The 14,700-nt window shown below is 47.1% G+C and overlaps 1 protein-coding gene across 5 annotated transcripts in view; it reads left to right on the forward strand.

Annotated features, from left to right (window-relative positions):
• The window catches only part of IKBKG (inhibitor of nuclear factor kappa B kinase regulatory subunit gamma), a 48,150-nt gene that overhangs the window by 3,702 nt on the left and 29,748 nt on the right, over window positions 1-14,700 (forward strand). The window contains exon 1 of one of the 5 annotated variants that reach the window (XM_063936533.1): window positions 13,907-13,964. The exons of the other annotated variants lie outside the window; for them this stretch is intronic. The gene's annotated coding sequence lies outside the window, so the exon portion shown is untranslated. Of the gene's footprint in view, window positions 1-13,906; window positions 13,965-14,700 lie in introns of those variants that run through there. 5 annotated transcript variants of the gene reach the window in all.

Below are 14,700 nucleotides of genomic sequence, written 5' to 3' on the forward strand. Positions count from 1 at the left end.
GATAGTTTTAGCTGCAATTCAAAAACTGTATCAACAGCAAGTAATTGTCAAGGTTCCCCTAGTTCAACAGGGGAAGGGGTACTATTCAACCCTGTTTGTGGTCCCGAAACCGGATGGCTCGGTCAGACCCATTCTAAATCTAAAATCCCTAAACCTGTACTTGAAAAAGTTCAAATTCAAGATGGAATCGCTCCGGACAGTAATCTCCAGCCTGGAAGGGGGGGATTTTATGGTGTCACTAGACATAAAGGATGCATACCTTCATGTCCCCATATATCCTCCTAATCAGGCGTACCTGAGATTCGCTGTACAGGACAGTCATTACCAGTTTCAGACGTTGCGTTTGGGCTTTCCACGGCCCCGAGGATTTTCACCAAGGTAATGGCGGACAATCTCCTGATAAAAGCGAGATCGAGAGATCAATTGCTGAAAAGCGTGTCGCTCTCCCTGAGAGTGCTGCAGCAGCATGGCTGGATTCTAAATCTACCAAAGTCACAGTTGGTTCCAACGACTCGGCTATCTTTCTTAGGCATAATTCTGGACACGGAACAAAAGAGGGGTTTTCTCCACATGGAAAAAGCCCAGGAACTCCAGAACATGGCCAGAGACCTGTTAAAACCGAAAAGAGTGTCAGTCCATCAATGCACTCGAGTACTGGGAAAAATGGTGGCGACCTACGAGGCCATCCCCTTCGGCAGGTTCCATGCGAGGACGTTTCAGTGGGACCTTCTGGACAAGTGGTCGGGGTCCCATCTACAAATACATCAGGAAATAAGCCTGTCCCCCAGGGCCAGGGTGTCTTTCCTGTGGTGGCTGCAGAGTGCTCACCTTCTCGAGGGTCGCAGGTTCGGCATTCAAGACTGGGTTCTGGTGACCACGGACGCGAGCCTCCGAGGATGGGGAGCAGTCACACAAGGAAGAAATTTTCAGGGACTCTGGTCAAGCCAGGAGGCTTGTCTACACATCAACGTACTGGAATTGAGGGCCATATACAACGGCCTACGACAAGCGGAGAATCTTCTTCGCGACCTACCGGTTCTGATTCAATCAGACAACGTCACAGCTGTGGCTCATGTAAACCGCCAAGGCGGGACAAGGAGCAGAGTGGCAATGGCGGAAGCCACCAGGATTCTTCGCTGTGCGGAAAATCGCGGAAGCGCTCTGTCCGCAGTCTTCATTCCGGGAGTGGACAACTGGGAAGCAGACTTCCTCAGCAGACACGATCTCCATCCAGGAGAGTGGGTACTTCATTAGGAAGTTTTTGCAGAGATAACAAGTCAGTGGGGACTTCCACAAATAGACATGATGGCGTCACGCCTCAACAAGAAGCTTCGGAGGTATTGTGCCAGGTCAAGGGACCCTCAGGCAGTAGCGGAGGACGCCCTGGTGACACCATGGGTGTTTCAGTCGGTCTATGTGTTCCCTCCTCTTCCGCTCATCTCAAAAGTACTGAGAATCATAAGACGAAAAAGGGTGCAGACAATACTCATTGTTCCAGATTGGCCTCGAAGGGCCTGGTATTCAGATCTTCAGGAAATGCTCGCAGAAGATCCGTGGCCTCTTCCTCTCAGGGAAGACCTGTTGCAGCAGGGGCCCTGCGTTTTCCAAGACTTACCGCGGTTACGTTTGACGGCATGGCGGTTGAACACCAAATCCTAGCGGGGAAAGGTATTCCGGAGGAAGTCATCCCTACTCTGATTAAGGCTAGGAAGGAGGTGACGGCGAAATATTATCACCGCATCTGGAGGAAGTATGTATCTTGGTGTGAAGCCAAGAATGCTCCTACGGAAGATTTCCATCTGGGACGTTTTCTCCACTTTCTACAGACAGGAGTGGATATGGGCCTGAAGTTAGGCTCCATTAAGGTACAGATTTCGGCCCTATCAATTTTCTTTCAGACGGAATTGGCTTCTCTCCCAGAAGTCCAGACTTTTGTAAAGGGAGTGCTGCATATCCAGCCTCCTTTTGTGGCACCATGGGACCTTAACGTGGTGTTACAGTTCCTAAATTCTCATTGGTTTGAGCCTCTTCAAACAGTGGAATTGAAATTTCTCACTTAGAAGGTGGTCATGTTGTTGGCCTTGGCATCTGCAAGGCGGGTGTCCGAATTGGCGGCTTTGTCTCACAAGAGCCCCTATCTGATTTTCCATGTGGATAGAGCAGAATTGAGGACTCGTCCTCAATTTTTACCTAAGGTGGTTTCATCTTTTCATATGAACCAACCTATTGTGGTGCCTGTGGCTACGGGTGACTTGGAGGATTCCAAGTCCCTTGATGTAGTCAGGGCCTTAAAAATTTATGTAGCCAGGACGGCTCGGGTTAGGAAAACAGAGGCACTGTTTGTCCTGTATGCAGCCAACAAGGTTGGCGCTCCTGCTTCTAAACAGACTATTGCTCGCTGGATCTGTAACACGATTCAGCAGGCTCATTCTACGGCTGGATTGCCGTTACCAAATTCGGTAAAGGCCCATTCCACTAGGAAGGTGGGCTCTTCTTGGGCGGCTGCCCGAGGCGTCTCTGCATTACAACTTCGCCGAGCGGCGACTTGGTCGGGGTCAAACACTTTTGCTAAATTCTACAAGTTTGATACCTTGGCTGAGGAGGACCTCATGTTTGCTCAATCTGTGCTGCAGAGTCATACGCACTCTCCCGCCCGGTCTGGAGCTTTGGTATAATCTCCATGGTCCTTACGGAGTCCCCAGCATCCTCTAGGACGTAAGAGAAAATAAGATTTTAAACCTACCGGTAAATCTTTTTCTCATAGTCCGTAGAGGATGCTGGGCGCCTGTCCCAGTGCGGACTAAATTCTGCAAGACTTCTATATAGTTATTGCTTACATAAGGGTTATGTTACAGTTTTGATCAGTCTCTGGCTGATGCTGTTTTGTTTCATACTGTTAACTGGGTTCGTATGTTCCAAGTTATACGGTGTGGATGGTGTGGGCTGGTATGAATCTTGCCCTTAGATTAACAAAAATCCTTTCCTGGTACTGTCCGTCATCTCTGGGCACAGTTCTCTAGAGGGAGGAGCCAGTGCACACCCATCTAAAGTCTTTAGAGTGCCCATGGCTCCTGCGGAGCCCATCTATACCCCATGGTCCTTACGGAGTCCCCAGCATCCTCTATGGACTAGGAGAAAAAGATTTACCTGTAAGTTTAAAATCTTATTTTTGCTGTTTAAAATGAACTTTAGCAAATTACCTTATCTTCAGCGATTTTAAGCATGCACACTGGACGATATGACATTACATACATCAGTATCGTCCAAATTGGCTTGCATGTTTAAATGATGATCGATCAACGATGAACAATTGCAGGGACGCGCATCGTTCATCGTTGTTGCATACACACTGAAAGATAGGAATGATTTATCATTCATTTTTGACCGATATCTTTCAGAGATATCTCCAAGTGTGTAGGGTCCATTAGAAGTCACTAAGGAGTTCAGAGACCATTTAAAGCAACCTAAGATCAGGCGATCCTTGGGTGCCTTCTGATCTCTTTTGTGTTGTTCTCTTATTCAGAAAGTTTCAAAAACAGGGAAGAAGAAGAAGAAGAAGAAAAAGGAAGCTTTTGCCAGACGTAATCACGTCTGTCTCCTTATACAGTCACTAGTGAGGGGAATACCAGGGGAATATTATTGGCTTTGGGCCTGAAATTACAGAGGGGAGAACTTACCTGAGAAATCTTAAATGCTAAGCATTATAGATCTCATACATGTATTGTATTCCCTACAATACCCAATCTGGCTGCACCAATATGCATTATGCAATATATTTCAAACTTCTATTTCCTTATAGATTGTATGAGGTCAATCCACTTAGGTGCAAGACTGCTAATGCAAGTTTATTTCACAAAACTTGCAGACTTTGCGTGCACTTGAGAACTCGCTAATTTAATTAGAACTGCTAATTCGCGATACGGTGAATGTTTGCACATTTCTCTGACGTCCTAGTGGATGCTGGGAACTCCGAAAGGACCATGGGGAATAGCGGCTCCGCAGGAGACTGGGCACAACTAAAGAAAGCTTTTAGGTCACCTGGTGTGCACTGGCTCCTCCCACTATGACCCTCCTCCAAGCCTCAGTTAGATTTTGTGCCCGGCCGAGGTTGGATGCACACTAGGGGCTCTTCTGAGCTTTTAAAAAGAAAGTATATAATTTAGGTTTTTTATTTTACAGTGAGACCTGCTGGCAACAGGCTCACTGCAGCGAGGGACTAAGGGGAGAAGAAGCGAACCTACCTGCTTGCAGCTAGCTTGGGCTTCTTAGGCTACTGGACACCATTAGCTCCAGAGGGATCGACCGCATGGAACTGGCCTTGGTGTTCGGTCCCGGAGCCGCGCCGCCGTCCCCCTTACAGAGCCAGAAGCAAGAAGAGGTCCGGAAAATCGGCCGCAGAAGACATCAGTCTTCACCAAGGTAGCGCACAGCACTGCAGCTGTGCGCCATTGCTCCGCATACACACTTCACACTCCGGTCACTGAGGGTGCAGGGCGCTAGGGGGGGGCGCCCTGAGCAGCAATAAAAACACCTTGGCTGGCAAAAATACCACAATATATAGCCCCAGAGGCTATATATGTGATAATTACCCCTGCCAGAATCCATAAAAAAGCGGGAGAAAAGTCAGCGAAAAAGGGGCGGAGCTATCTCCTTCAGCACACTGGCGCCATTTCTCCTTCACAGCTCCGCTGGAAGGAAGCTCCCTGGTTCTCCCCTGCAGTCTACACTACAGAAAAGGGTAAAAAAAGAGAGGGGGGGGGGCACTAAATTTAGGCGCAGTATATATAACAGCAGCTATAGGGGACATAATTCAGTTAGTCCCTGCATTATATAGCGCTCTGGTGTGTGCTGGCATACTCTCACTCTGTCTCCCCAAAGGGCTTTTGTGGGTCCTGTCCTCTGTTAGAGCATTCCTTGTGTGTGTGCGGTGTGTCGGTACGGCTGTGTCGACATGTTTGATGAGGATAATGATGTGGAGGCGGAGCAGATACCTATAGAAGGGATGTCACCCCCTGCGGGGCAGACACCTGAGTGGATGGACTTATGGAAGGAATTGCGTGCACGTGTCGACTCCTTACACAAAAAATTTGACGACATGCGGGACAGCCGGCTTCTCAGCTCGTGCCTGTCCAGGCGTCTCAAAGGCCATCGGGGGCTCTAAAACGCCCGCTACCTCAGATGGCAGACGCGGATGTCGACACGGATACTGACACCAGTGTCGACGACGATGAGTCTAGTCTAATGTCCACTAAGGCCATTCGTTGCATGATTGAAGCAATGAAAGAGGTGTTACAAATTACTGATATATACCCAGGTACCACTAAAAAGGGTATTATGTTTGGGGAGAAAAAAAAAAACTACCCGTAGTTTTTCCCCCATCAGAAGAATTAAATGAAGTGTGTGAAAAAGCGTGGGCTTTCCCTGATAAAAGATTGGTAATCTCTAAGAAGTTACTAATGGCGTTCCCTTTCCCGCCAGAGGATAGGTCACGTTGGGAGACACCCCCTAGGGTGGATAAAGCGCTCACACCTTTGTCTAAAAAGGTGGCACTACCGTCTCCGGATACGGCCGCCCTCAAGGAACCTGCTGATAGAAAGCAGGAGGCGATCCTGAAGTCTGTATATACACACTCAGGCATTATACTTAGACCAGCTATTGCGTCAGCATGGATGTGCAGTGCTGCCGCTGCGTGGTCAGATTCCCTGTCAGAAAATATTGACACCCTAGACAGGGACACTATTCTGCTAACCATAGAGCATATAAAAGACTCAGTCTTATACATGAGAGATGCACAGAGGGAGATCTGCCGGCTGGCATCTAAAATAAGTGCATTGTCCATTTCTGCTAGGAGAGGCTTATGGACTCGCCAGTGGACAGGGGATGCAGATTCAAAAAGGCACATGGAAGTTTTGCCTTATAAGGGTGAGGAGTTATTTGGGGATGGTCTCTCGGACCTAGTTTCCACAGCAACTGCTGGGAAGTCAGCATTTTTACCCCATGTTCCCTCACAGCCTAAAAAGGCGCCGTTTTATCAGGTACAGTCCTTTCGGACTCAGAAAAACAGGCGTGGAAAAGGCGGGTCCTTTCTGTCCAGAGGCAGAGGTAGGGGAAAAAGGCTGCAACAAACAGCAGGTTCCCAGGAGCAAAAGTCCTCCCCCGCTTCTTCCAAGTCCGCCGCATGACGGTGGGGCTCCACAGGCGGAGCCAGGTACGGTGGGGGGCCGCCTCAAAAATTTCAGCGATCAGTGGGCTCGCTCACAGGTGGATCCCTGGATCCTGCAAATAGTATCTCAAGGGTACAAACTGGAATTCGAGGCGTCTCCACCCCACCGGTTCCTAAAATCTGCCTTGCCGATTACTCCTTCAGACAGGGAGGCTGTGCTAGCGGCAATTCACAAGCTGTATTCCCAGCAGGTGATAATCAAGGTGCCCCTACTTCAACAAGGACGGGGTTACTATTCCACACTGTTTGTGGTACCGAAACCGGACGGTTCGGTGAGACCCATTTTAAATTTGAAATCCTTGAACACATACATAAAAAGATTCAAGTTCAAGATGGAATCGCTCAGGGCGGTTATTGCAAGCCTGGACGAGGGGGATTACATGGTATCCCTGGACATCAAGGATGCTTACCTGCATGTCCCCATTTACTATCCTCACCAGGAGTACCTGTGGTACAGGATTGCCATTACCAATTCCAGACGCTGCCGTTTGAACTCTCCACGGCACCGAGGGTGTTTACCAAGGTAATGGCGGAAATGATGATACTCCTTCGAAGAAAGGGAGTTTTAATTATCCCGTACTTGGACGATCTCCTAATAAAGGCGAGGTCCAAGGAGCAGTTGTTGGTGGGAGTAACACTATCTCAGGAGGTGCTACACCAGCACGGTTGGATTCTGAATATTCCAAAATCACAGCTGGTTCCGACGACACGTCTATCCTGGGTATGATTCTGGATACAGTCCAGAAAAAAAAAAAGTGTTTCTCCCGGAGGAGAAAGCCAAGGAGCTGTCCTCTCTAGTCAGAGACCTCCTGAAACCAAAACAGGTATCGGTGCATCACTGCACGCGGGTCCTGGGAAAGATGGTGGCTTCTTACGAAGCAATTCCTTTCGGCAGGTTCCATGCCAGAATCTTTCAGTGGGACCTGTTGGACCAATGGTCCGGATCGCATCTTCAGATGCATCGCCTAATAACCCTGTCTCCAAGAACCAGGGTGTCTCTGCTGTGGTGGCTGCAGAGTGCTAATCTTCTAGAGGGCCGCAGATTCGGCATACAGGACTGGGTCCTGGTGACCACGGATGCCAGCCTTCGAGGCTGGGGGGCAGTCACACAGGGAAGAAACTTCCAAGGACTATGGTCGAGTCAGGAGACTTCCCTACACATAAATATTCTGGAACTAAGGGCCATTTACAATGCCCTAAGTCAGGCAAAATCCCTGCTTCTACACCAGCCGGTACTGATCCAGTCAGACAACATCACGGCAGTCGCCCATGTAAATCGACAGGGCGGCACAAGAAGCAGGATGGCAATGGCAGAAGCCACAAGGATTCTCCGATGGGCGGAAAATCACGTACTAGCACTGTCAGCAGTGTTCATTCCGGGAGTGGACAACTGGGAAGCAGACTTTCTCAGCAGGCACGACCTCCACCCGGGAGAGTGGGGACTTCATCCAGAAGTCTTCACGCTGATTGTAAATCGATGGGAACGGCCACAGGTGGACATGATGGCGTCCCGCCTAAACAAAAAACTAGAGAGATATTGCGCCAGGTCAAGGGACCCTCAGGCGATAGCTGTGGACGCTCTAGTGACACCGTGGGTGTACCAGTCAGTTTATGTGTTCCCTTCTCTGCCTCTCATACCAAGGGTACTGAGAATAATAAGAAAACGAGGAGTAAGAACAATACTCGTGGTTCCGGATTGGCCAAGACGAGCGTGGTACCCGGAACTTCAAGAGATGATCTCAGAGGACCCATGGTCTCTGCCGCTCAGACAGGACCTGCTGCAGCAGGGGCCCTGTCTGTTCCAAGACTTACCTCGGCTGCGTTTGACGGCATGGCGGTTGAACGCCAGATCCTGAAGGAAAAGGGCATTCCGGAGGAAGTCATTCCTACGCTGATTAAAGCCAGGAAAGATGTAACTGCAAAGCATTATCACCGCATATGGCGGAAATATGTTGCTTGGTGTGAGGCCAAAAAGGCCCCAACAGAGGAATTTCAACTAGGTCGATTTCTGCATTTCCTACAAGCAGGAGTGACTATGGGCCTGAAATTAGGCTCCATTAAGGTACAGATCTCGGCTCTGTCGATTTTCTTCCAGAAAGAACTAGCTTCACTACCTGAAGTTCAGACGTTTGTGAAAGGAGTGCTGCATATTCAGCCCCCGTTTGTGCCTCCAGTGGCACCTTGGGATCTCAACGTGGTGTTGAGTTTCTTAAAATCACATTGGTTTGAGCCACTTAAAACCGTGGATCTAAAATATCTCACGTGGAAAGTGGTCATGTTATTGGCCTTGGCTTCAGCCAGGCGTGTGTCAGAATTGGCAGCTTTGTCATGTAAAAGCCCTTATCTGATTTTCCATATGGATAGGGCGGAATTGAGGACTCGTCCCCAGTTTCTCCCTAAGGTGGTATCAGCTTTTCACTTGAACCAACCTATTGTGGTGCCTGCGGCTACTAGGGACTTGGAGGATTCCAAGTTACTGGACGTAGTCAGGGCCTTGAAAATTTATGTTTCCAGGACGGCTAGAGTCAGGAAAACTGACTCGCTATTTATCCTGTATGCACCCAACAAACTGGGTGCTCCTGCTTCTAAGCAGACTATTGCTCGCTGGATTTGTAGCACAATTCAGCTGGCGCATTCTGCGGCTGGACTGCCGCATCCTAAATCCGTAAAAGCCCATTCCACAAGGAAGGTGGGCTCATCTTGGGCGGCTGCCCGAGGGGTCTCGGCTTTACAACTTTGCCGAGCTGCTACTTGGTCAGGGGCAAACACGTTTGCAAAATTCTACAAATTTGATACCCTGGCTGAGGAGGACCTTGAGTTCTCTCATTCGGTGCTGCAGAGTCATCCGCACTCTCCCGCCCGTTTGGGAGCTATGGTATAATCCCCATGGTCCTTTCGGAGTTCCCAGCATCCACTTGGACGTCAGAGAAAATAAGATTTTACTCACCGGTAAATCTATTTCTCGTAGTCCGTAGTGGATGCTGGGCGCCCATCCCAAGTGCGGATTGTCTGCAATACTTGTACATAGTTATTGTTAACTAAAGGGTTATTGTTGAGCCATCTGTTGAGAGGCTCAGTTGTTTTCATACTGTTAAACTGGGTATAGTATCACGAGTTATACGGTGTGATTGGTGTGGCTGGTATGAGTCTTACCCGGGATTCAAAATCCTTCCTTATTATGTCAGCTCGTCCGGGCACAGTGTCCTAACTGAGGCTTGGAGGAGGGTCATAGTGGGAGGAGCCAGTGCACACCAGGTGACCTAAAAGCTTTCTTTAGTTGTGCCCAGTCTCCTGTGGAGCCGCTATTCCCCATGGTCCTTTCGGAGTTCCCAGCATCCACTACGGACTACGAGAAATAGATTTACCGGTGAGTAAAATCTTATTTTTCTACTAAATGCGATCTGGGAGAAGTACACGGAGTGAGGAGACTTCTTGGTACCCCCAAAAGTGACTGTTTTGATAGCAGAATTATATGGAAGGCATATTATTGGGCATAAGGAAAGTACTGGATTCTTTTAAAATGTGTCAAATGGCTGACTTTTGCATTTTTCTTTTAAAGTAAAATAATGGAAAGAAAAAGTTTAAGAATTTGGATCAATTACAAAAGATTTAAATGAAAAATGCCAAAAAAAAGTTGATAAAAGGTACCTTTGGGGTAATTTGAGGGGGGAGATATACAAACTCCACACAGTTAGGGCCGTAGTGGGAATGGAACGCATGAACTCATTGATATTAGGCAGTTCCGCTAACCATTACACTGTTCTTACTGACCAGTATGGTTTTTAAAAAAATAGTGACATGTGTAAGACATGAGGCTTAGTTGTTGGTAAATTGATTTGGCTGCTTTCTCCTAGGCTTTGATTCTACCTATAAAATGTTTGCTTTATTTGTGGGGTGGGAAGGTTCTTGGAAAGGCAAGAGATCGGTGCTCCCTATTCTATACGACTAGCTTATAGTAAAGAGCTTTCATTAAAAGGTCCCATGCACTAGAACGATATGTCTGAGGCTGAAGTCGGGGCGATTTCCCTTGAACTCTCCCGGGAGTGATTCCATATGATTTGGTACATTTTGCATGCGATCCCAGCTATGCCTGCGGGAACCGACATATCACGAGTGCAGCACTAACGATCTAGGGGAGGGGAGCCGATCCGACCCTCACGGGGCCGCGCATCGGATCGGATACACAGCCGAAATGCCCGATTTCACCCGATATATCGGCCCAAATGCCCGAATTGGGCTGAAATCGGGCATAATCTTTCTAGTGTATGGGGCCCTTCAGAAGCACTTCTGGCGTCTCGGACATTAGCATTTCCACGCTAAGCTGAACTTGTTCACTGAATATGCATACTGCATGTTGCCTGGGAGCGTTCTACAGGAGAGCGCTAACATCCATTCAGAGATTCCAGGTATTGCACTCTCAACATCCCTTCAGCGTTTCAGTTGTGATCACATTTGTGGAACCATTATTTTATGTTACAAGTTTTTTTTGTTTTTTTTTAACGTTTTTATTGGAGTTTTAACATTTTAATTAGAACAACAATAGACATTACAATTGTAATATCAGATAGGTATATGCCAGTACAGAATATCAAGAAACAGAATTTTGTTACTAAGAATATAGAAGTCGCAAAAGCATTTTCAGTAAGTAGTGTGATAATTACCAATGTATAATCGAAAGATAATGACCAGTCTCCCAAAGGGAGAAACCAAAGAAACTTACAATGTCTCTGAACAACATGAGTATCCTTTGCTTTTTCTTTTAAAAATCATAACTTAAGATATACTTATACCAGAACAATTACAGAAGAGGTTGACAAATCAACATAGAAAGTGAAATATACCATCGTGCTTTGTTACAAATATCATCCAGACCAGTATGTATATTCTTGCTTAATGTGTCATAATGATAAAACAAGCACAGTAGAAATTACAAATAATCATTTACATAACACTTTATGCAATAAGATATAAAAGGCACCATATAATTAAGGTAACCAGGTTAGACACAGTTACATATGTAAACTTAATAGAGTAAGGTTTATAATGGATAGATCTGAGCCAAAAGGCAATATTTGTGCCTAGAAACAGTAGTCATAAGTGTCAATCATCGATGAGAGAAGTGGTCTGAGGAAAATCGCAGAGATTCCATGGGAAAAAAACAAGTCCGCCAAATACGGCTATGTAGACAAGTCACTTTAGACATCAACCCTCTCCCCGTTTAGGAATGATAAAGGGACAATTTGGAAAAACAGGAAGGCTAGTTTTAACTAGTCTCAGGAAATTCTCAAATACCCAGGTTGGCCCCTGAAATGCTCCAATCGCCTTAGCCGTGCCAATATTTGTAACTGTAAAATAAAGATTAGGAGCAATAAAATTGGTGAAAGGTACATTTGCAAACACAGGCACATGACCCAAAAAGGATGATTTGGTTAAAGTAAACTCCCCAGACCTCACACGTACATCAAATGGAGTAACTTTAGGACAAAGCTCAGGGGTAATCCATTTGGCCAAAGCAGTGGGTATAGAAGTAACTTCCTGAAAAGTTATGTGAGTATCATTCAACATTGGAAATGGTACACTATCACTGTCATTAGGAGCATGTTGGGAACTAGAAACAGGTGAGACATTAAGATGTGACAGTACAGCTTTTAAAGATGTCAAGATATCATCTAGTTTCCTGGTCAATAGAGGCATTGCAGCTATCAGTTGCAACGTGTCCCCATATGTCGTAAAAGTAGAGTGAGCAAGAAGTGTAAGTTAGGATATAATGGAAAGGTATAGTAAGAGAGAGGAGAGATATTCAGGAAGAGGTAGAAATGAACACCAGATATGGTGAAAGGGGTGAATGGTACCAGATTAGCTAACACAAGGCTAGCAAGAGAAGAGTCCTTTCCCCTCTTGAGAAGTTGTCTCCAGGCAAGGATATAAAGTTCGGAAGACTGCCTCCTTCCTGAAGAGGTATTACCACACGGAGACTGGGTCTAAATCAGGCAGAGCAGAATTGTCCATTGCAGGCAATAGGATTCCCAAACCTGAGCATTGCGCCGAGATCCGGGTGCCGTACAGTAAATGTAGCAGGCAAAGGCACGTCTCAGCACCACGACTGCCTCAGTTCAGGAAGTTAGGTGGCCGTAATAGCTCAGCCCCGGAGACCAGCAAGCACCCGGTATCCGCTCCCACAGCTTCCGATCTCTCCGTGTCGAGCCACGGCTGCCCAGGTGAGGTTCCCGATCCCCCCAATCTCACAGCACGGGACAGCTAGCGGGGTGAGTTGGCCTGGTCAGTGCGCCCACTGCAGTAGGAACCGATCGCGGTCTCCGCCACGAGCTCCGCACTCAGCAAGATCCCGGCACTCGCTCCAGTGGTCTCCACTTCTTCCCCTCCAGTGTGCAGGATGGCCGACAGAGTCCCCCGGTAAGATTTCCAGCGCTTGGTGAAGCTTAAGGAGGGAGGGCAGGATTAGCTCCAGAAAGGCAGCAGGGCCGATAATGGCGCCGGTCCACGCCACTGGGAGACAGGTAGGCCTCAGCTTTAGCAGGCTGGATTCCGGTGGTTAATTGCTCCAATCTCCCCGATGTTCGGTGTATTAGGTAGAGCTGATCCACCGCCACACTTTTGGACAGTTATTGTCTCTTTTGCATAAGATTTGCTATAGGATGAAGGTAGATTCAGCAGCTGGGAGACAGAGGTATCGGTAAAATGCGGCCATCACGATGCTCCGCCCACCGGGAGTCCTTGTTACAAGTTTTAACATTCTTTTTTTGGTTTTGTTTCTTTCTATACTTCCATTGTAATGGGGGAAAAGTAACCATTGACTTTTTGCACAGTTAAAATCTCCATTGCTTCCCTGTCCTTATCTTTACTGGTCATCCTGTAAATCATGTTATTGTAGTAAGGGTTTGGTTGACGTTTCTTTCTATAAATCCTATTGGTATGTGCAGGTTGATGCCAGTACAGATGAGTGTTTATATTATTAATTGGTCATGTGTCTTCTAAAGCAAACTGTATTCTTGAATGGTGTCAGGCTGACTGGCGGTTTAAATACTGTATATAATATTGGTCACCATCGGTACACAACGCAAGCGGTTTCATATTTTAAGTTTGCATTACCGTTACCCTCCACTGGCTTTTCTAGGACACTGAAGGACATTAGGGAATGACTCGCTATAGGTCTCTGTGTAGAGAAGGCGTTGTCCATAGCAGCCAATCAGATTCTAGCTGCCATTTAGTGGATGTAGGTAAATGAACTCAAACTTCTGATTGGTTGCTATGGATGGTTACCAGCACCCCCTTTTTTTTTTTTTTTTTTTTTTTTTTTTTTTTTTTCAGGATGTATGGGAAATTTTCTACATATAAATGTTCAATTATGTACGTAATGAACTTTTCACAAAGTAGAAATAAAAAAAAACCCAGTGTGTAGCAGCCTCTGGGCTTGGAACAGTCCTGAATAGCAGGACTTGTGTGAAAGGGGGCGACTCTTTTGACCCCAAAGTGGGTGGGACTTGGTTAGACCAGGGCCGGGGCTATTTGTGATGATACTGCATGGCTCAGTGTTGAGAGGTATGTTAGTAGAAAGCGTTACGTACGTGGTAGTGCAACTTTAAAATGGGGTTAGAGCTGTGCACTCCCCTGAGCTCATCTGTTGTGTCCTTCATTGTACACTCTTACAGGGACACAAAGGGTCTGATTCAGAGGGGGACGCAGATGTGGACGTCTATTGCTGGTCACCCTGTCTACGACGGTATGCATATGCTGCTACAGTCCCTACCTTGTGTATATCCGTGCGTCTGAATGTGCAAGGACTGAGCCACCCGCTGTCAGCGTCCGTGCCCGCAGTAAACGCTGATTTGTGCGTCCTTGGGCAGGTGCAGTTACTCTGTCAGAGTATGGCCTCCTATGTGAGCGGTTTGTGTGCAAAGCCACGTACACCAACGCTCCCATAAGACGGACCATCTCCGCGTGTGCGCTGAGACACCTCCCTGTTGCTGCCCCATTTCCCTGTCCTAATGGACCCACAGCTCAGATGTCTGGGTTATATGAGAAAGTATTCCTCTGCAGTATTGTCGCTCAGATATTTATGGTTCTATGTCTTTGCAAGGGATTTCTAGAATTGGATACATTGTGCCAAATAGTGTCTGTTTAAACAGGATGCAGTCAGTGTACCGGCTGTGTGTTATGAAGTTATGACCTCTGTGTTCAGAAGGAGAGCTTGTGTATCCCTTCTTGTTATGGGTGACCCAAGTAGTGATGGGAATTGACAGCTCTGCCATTGAGGCTCGTGGGTTTTTCATAATCGGTAAGAAAGCATTGATGGTTTGTTTGCCATCAGTGGTCTTGCATCAATGGTGAATCGCTCACCATCACTATCAGACCATTGATGGTCACCCCTAGGCTGATGTCGCCTCTTATTTCCTCCCCTAGATGTTACATAGTCAGGAACTCCTTAATATAACTATATGAGTGAATCGTTCCGTATA

Source organism: Pseudophryne corroboree, chromosome 8 (assembly GCF_028390025.1).
Source record: "Pseudophryne corroboree isolate aPseCor3 chromosome 8, aPseCor3.hap2, whole genome shotgun sequence".
Classification (NCBI taxonomy): Eukaryota; Metazoa; Chordata; class Amphibia; order Anura; family Myobatrachidae; genus Pseudophryne; species Pseudophryne corroboree.